Genomic DNA, 6,090 nt, shown 5'->3' on the forward strand with positions numbered 1-6,090 from the left:
AAAACCTATCTCACAAGGTTGGGTGAGGCTGAAGCTCAATGAGATTTTAGATATATACAGATATAATTCGCGTGTATGTGTGTGTGTGTGTGTGTGTGTGTGTGTGTGTGTGTGTGTGTGTGTGTGTGTGTGTAGAGGGAGGAGGGAAGAGAGAAAGTGAAAATAAGTGGGGGAGAGAGAGAGAGAGAGAGCTTTGCAAACTTTAAAATACTATGTATTACTATGGTTTTGTTATTTGTTTACACAATGCTTGGGCCATAGCAGGTATTTGATAAAGGTTTATCATCTAAACAAGTACCTATCTGCATTTATATCGGTACTTGCTGGTGAAATATAAGATCATTGAGGAAAGGGTTTGTCTCCCTTGTGCCTCTGTACCCCAGCACTCACAACAAAGCAGCCTTCATACATGGCAGATGCTTAACAAGTGCTGATAGAATCTAAATGAACATCCTCATTTCCAAACCTTTAGCAAATCAAAAGCATAGAGAAGGACAGCAGAGAGACAAGCAAGCTAGAAGGTACAAGAAGTGACAGCTGAAGTCCTGATATGGAAGAACATAAAAAACTTAGAAATGGGCTTCACTAACTACATGGCTCCAAAAGGAATCAGATGTCATGGAATCCAGGTCTTTTCTGAAAATAAAACTTGTACATTTAAAAAGGCCACACAGTTCAATGATATTTTAGTCACAATGACAGTTGTGACAGTTGGAAATGATCAAATAAAAGTTATAATAGTTCAGTTCTACATGTCAGCAAAAATTGTCTTAAGCTTAAACCTCATTTCTCATGGCTGCTCCTTTAAACAAACTGATATAGAGATAACATAGGGGTTGTAGAATAATGTTATGTTGGCTTTTCCTGGAGAGGGCAAATAGTTCATGGGATAGCTTGGCTCTGGCACTCAGTCCTCCTTTAAACTAGGGATTCCTTCTTAATTTTTTTTTTTTTTTTTTTTGTGCGCCATGGACCCCTTAGGCAGTTTCAGGAAAACCACATAGAAAGCACCAGACAGAATGTCAGAATAGATAAAATTTCAGCCTTGGATTCAAGTAAACTTGGATTTAAATCCTGGCACACTTTTATTTGTGTGGCCATTGGCAATACATTTAGCTTAAGAATTTCCACAGAATTCCATCTAAGATATCTAAAGCTGCAGAGGAGCAGTATCACTGAAGGCAGTTGTCACATTATACACTAAGGAAATCAAACCTTGAGACCAAATATAAAGTTTTAATTGCACTGCATTAAATGCTGAGGATACAAACTCAGAAAAACTTCAAATAGTTCCTACCCTCAAGGATCTTATGTTCTACTGCTCCTAAAGATTGCAGGTTGTCATGGCTAACCCTATATTCAATTCTGCTCATTTATTCTCAGAAACCAACCTCTAAGACACTGATCACAGTCCAAAAGCCACAACAATGCTTATGTCAACGTACTGATATTAGTCAAGACAATCTACTCTAATCCTGAGCTGTCAGCAACTTCGAAAACAAAAAAATTAACCAATAGCACACAATTAGCAAGGCTTCCCCTAACAGAGAGGGCCCATGAATGCAGATCTATCCCAGGGCAGTCTGACCTAGAGAGGAACTCGAAGCCAAATTTAAATTTTATTTTTCCGCTGCTTGTACTCTGGTTTCTTCATAAGCAGCTCATTAAAAAAAAAAATCACAAACAGATTTCCCATGGAGTCTAAAAATCCATCTGATAATACTTTCTCAACAATTCTCTGAAAGTGGATAATTTGTTTACTGACTTTTTTTCTTTAGCTTTGTTCTTCCCACTCCACTCCCATCAAATAAGGCAACAGCTCCCAAAGCTATCATATGGATTTTCATCTTTCTTATTCTACTAAGCAACCATCTGAACCTCTGTTCAGGTTTTCCTTTAATAAAGAGAACTTTGCTATTCAAAACAGAATACCAATGTGGATGAATGATATTTTGTCACTTCAAAACACTTTGCATGACATCCAACATAGAAGTCAACATCATTCAGCTCAGTGCTAACGGATGATAGGTTTATATCAGAGTTTTGTAAAGGGTGTTTTTAAAGAAAACTCACTAGGGATAGACAGACCATTTGGAACACGAAGAACCTTCCATGGCTGATAAAAAAAAAAGAAAACCTTGAGAGGCTTTTCTGCTCTATGTTGGATTAACGAAAGGGCAGCATGTACTTCCAAGATGGGGGGGAAAAAGTACAATGGGCAACAAAGTAAGTTTGAAGGTTATGTGAAAAAGAAAATTCACATTTTCAGCTTAAGCTGTGAATTCACTTTATCCAATTTTTCATGCTATTTCTTTCATTGATATTGTATTAAATATGTCCCTTGAGGTCTAAGGCTATATACCTTATTATCTTGGGAACTTCCTCAGGGTTGCAGTGGTCCTCAAACTTTTTAACTAGGGGGCCATTTCACTGTCCCTCAGGCTGTTGGAGGCCGGACTATAGTAAAAGCAAAAGCTCACACTCTGTCTCTGCCCCTCAGCCCATTTGCCATAACTTGGCGGGTCACATAAACGTCCTCAGTGGCAGCATCTGGTCCCTGGTCTAAAACAATCAATGCATTGCTCATAACAGGAGTTCCATAAATCAGAGTGATAGATTCTGTTTAAGTTGTTTAAGTTTAAGTTGGAAGGAATCTGAGAGATTATCTAGCCTAGATCCTTTATTTCAAAGATAATTGAGTCTCAAAAAGAAACAATGACTTGTTCAAAGTCTTGTGGTGAGTTAGAATAGGGACACATAGTATTTGCAAAAAGGACAAATGATGATGTGTTCTATTCTCATGTAAAGCATTCCGCAAACTTTAAAGCACTCGAGGATGTTAGCTATTGTGATGATCACTTGCTTTTTGCCTGCAGACACTCAGCAGAAAATGATATCTCACTGCAAAAGTGGTTCAAAGAACTAAACTGAAACCAGTTATTACATACTCAGTTTCACAGTAAAGACTCTACTTCCTAATAGCACTAATGTTTTCTTCCCAAGTCAGGCATCTCTCCTTAAATAAGGTGGCAACATGAGAAGACCAAGAGATTCTGTTGGTGATAAACACTCCTCTCTTGGTGATAAATACTGAAATTATCCAACATATAGTGATGATAACATGTATAAATACTCAATGTGTATAAGATCATAGGATCCCACAGGCTTAAAAGAGGAAAGAGTCCTAGGGGCTAACCCCCACCCCCAGTTTACAGATGAGGATACCAAAGTCCAGAGAACCCATGGGATTTGCCTACTCATGCCACAAAGAGTAGAACCATCATTCGAATCTGAATTCAAATTTCCTACCCAGCATTCTTTTTAGCAACCTCAATTAATTTACTTTGATTTCAGAAAGCAAGAAACCATCCTCGAAAATTTAAGTCCCTGATGAAATCAAAAATATCTGGCTCTTATAAACAAGTCTACCAATAGATATGATACCAATAGGATATGGAGAATTTGTTGTCATGTTCTCTCCCTATGTCCTACCAAAAGCAGGTATCTAAGAAGCATCATAACCAGAAAGGGATGGCTGTGGCTGTAAACTGCTCAGCTCGGTACAGAGTTAACTGGTCAGAAAGGGGATGGAAGCCCCAGCTTTAACCTCATTAGCAGGACATGAATTAATGGGCCCAGTCTCTCCACAAATACAGATGAATAGAGTACAAATGCCTCCTACTTACATTAGCACTCCTGAGAATTTTATCAACAGGAAACAAAAATGTTACACCTCTTTAATGAAGTGTCTGATTTTTTTTTCAAATTAGAAAAGCCCAAAGACTGTAGCCCAGGGAACAGCTAAATATTTAGACTGTTACATGAGTTACTAAGACCCGTCCACCCCCTGTGGCCCTGTTTTTTGACCATTTAAGAAGAAAATTTCAGATGGGCAAGCCTACAGTTACATGGACATATGTACACAACACAAGTCTCCTTCTACGAACGCATCTCAAAGCAATCTGGAAAAGCTAGCAGGCCTGTGTTTATAGCAAAAACCCGGGCCCCAACTCCTGTCCCACAGAAGGCCCTCCAACAGCATTATTAACTTATTGAAATCCTTTGACATGTGCTTGGCTTCAGGCCAAATGCTGAGTGCTGATATTTTTCTGCTCCATTTCTAGATTTGACATAGCTTTACAATATAAACAAACCAAATCAGCTGTGATTATTTCACTTACTCAAAGACAGCCCTTCTTTCCCATCTAATCCTAAACTGACAAGCACATATTCACTTGGTGGAAAGTTATTTTTGAGACAGTTAATTTTGCTTATATATGCTTGGCAAATGAAACACAATATATTTTTGAAAATTTTAAATAACATGCACATGACCCAAAAAGTCAGATTTTTTTTCTTTTCTTTCCCCATTTGATGTCATTCTAGCTTCTTACAGATCTTTGATCTACTACAGTTTTGACTCTGGGTACTAGAGTGGTAATGACGCCAAATGCAAGTCAAGTACCTCATGTCATGTGTTTGCTAAACAGAACTATCAGCAAGGCAGGAGAATCAATAATACAAATCGAGTCCTGTAGCCCTTTTTCTGGCAGCTTTTAAGAGCGAGGGGGGCAGTTAGGAAGCAATGCTCATAAGTCATTGTACACTCACCTGTCACAGACTAAGCCAATGGTATCTACAGCACACCCAAAGTGGGGTGGTACAGTTCCTGCTCCACTGGGTCAGCGCCTAGGTTTGAAGAAAAAAAAAAAAAAAGATAGAAAAAGGACTCATTACAAGAGCCATAGAACCATAGAATGTCAATTCTTGTGGTCCCTGTTCGAGATGCCAAAAACAGCTCAGGTAATCTCCTACAAACTTGCTTAGTCCGTCCCTCCAGGATTCGGCTTCAGCCCAGATCTAAAACCCCAAGGTGATCAGTACCTAGTTTCTCTATTCCTGGCACGCACTCCATAAAGGCGACATCTAGATACATTGTGTCTCGCATCTCGGCAACAATTCAGGGAGAAAGTGGGAGCAGATCTCCAAGCACTTGTTTGCTGAAGGAGAAGGGGATAGCATCCTTTGCGATGCTGGGCATCCTCGCCCCAGCACACAAACAAGCTCCGTTCCCAAACCTCATCCGCTCGGCCCCCGTTCTCTTCCTTTTCACCTTTCCCACCCCCGACCTGAGCACCCGCAGCCCTGGTTTTGAACCCTTGCAAGCATCGCCGAATCGTGCAGCGGGAAGGCTGCAGTTTTTTCCCCAAGATTATTTCCTTGAGGAGATACACTCGCGCATTGCTGTGCCCCCCTCCTTTTACCCCGTCCACCCTTCCACCCCCGGACCTATTTCCTGCTCCCGGTCCCCTAGCTCCTAACTTGGTGCTAAGGGAGGAAGCGGGATTGAACCCGCTATTCGCAAGCCAGTAGCTCTGGCTATCGGAGCCGGGAACTGGACGCAAAGGGAAGGGAAACAGATAACTGACAAGGACCCTCCAGTTGTGTGCAAGCAGGCCCCAAACCCCCGGAGCCCCGAGAGCCCGGGGAGGGCGGAGCAGAAAAGTTCTGCTCCGTTTCTCCCTCGGTCACTTCCCCGCACGCTTGCCGCTCTCCCCGGCCCGAGACCGTACCGTGTCGCCCCCAGGAGCGGTGCCTGCGTCTGCTTCGGGAGCCGGGCCGGGAGAGCGTTAGCAGCTACTTTGTAATTCCATGTCCCCGAAGCCGGAGCTCGGTCCCGTTAGGATGGACGCGGACACGCACCCCTCCTGCGTCTGCTCTCGTCCCGCCGGGTGCCTGCCTTGGCTTTGCCTTTCCTCGCCTCGCCTTTCTCTTGCTCCCCTCTCCTCCTCCTCCTCCTCCTCCTGCTGCTGCTGCTTCTCCTCCTCCCCCTCCTTCTTCTTCTTCTTCTTCTTCTCCTCCGCCACCTCCACCTCCTCCTCCTCCTCCTCCCACCCCAGTGAGTTTCAGGAAACGGCTCAGCAGAACATCCACATGGTTACTGCACTTGGGCTCCGCTTCGCCGCGGCTTATATACCCCTCGTGGCTCCCTGGGCAATGTAGTCCAAGTCAAGGGTCTCGCAGGCGCCTCCGGCGGTGAGGCGAAACTACAGTTCCCAGAATGCCCTGAGCTTCCCGGGCTGAGGTTCC

At 42.9% G+C, this 6,090-nt stretch overlaps 1 protein-coding gene across 12 annotated transcripts in view; it reads right to left on the reverse strand.

The window, feature by feature from the left end:
- The window catches only part of ITPR1 (inositol 1,4,5-trisphosphate receptor type 1), a 387,688-nt gene extending 381,904 nt beyond the window's left edge, over positions 1 to 5,784 (reverse strand). For all 12 annotated transcript variants that reach the window (XM_074284052.1, XM_074284050.1, XM_074284045.1 and 9 more), the window contains exons 1-2: positions 5,574 to 5,784; positions 4,612 to 4,689 (exon numbers count right to left, since the gene is read on the reverse strand). The gene's annotated coding sequence lies outside the window, so the exon portion shown is untranslated. The remainder of the gene's footprint in view (positions 1 to 4,611; positions 4,690 to 5,573) is intronic.
- Positions 5,785 to 6,090: the final 306 nt, after the last annotated feature.

The sequence above is a fragment of the Sminthopsis crassicaudata genome, chromosome 1 (assembly GCF_048593235.1).
Source record: "Sminthopsis crassicaudata isolate SCR6 chromosome 1, ASM4859323v1, whole genome shotgun sequence".
Classification (NCBI taxonomy): Eukaryota; Metazoa; Chordata; class Mammalia; order Dasyuromorphia; family Dasyuridae; genus Sminthopsis; species Sminthopsis crassicaudata.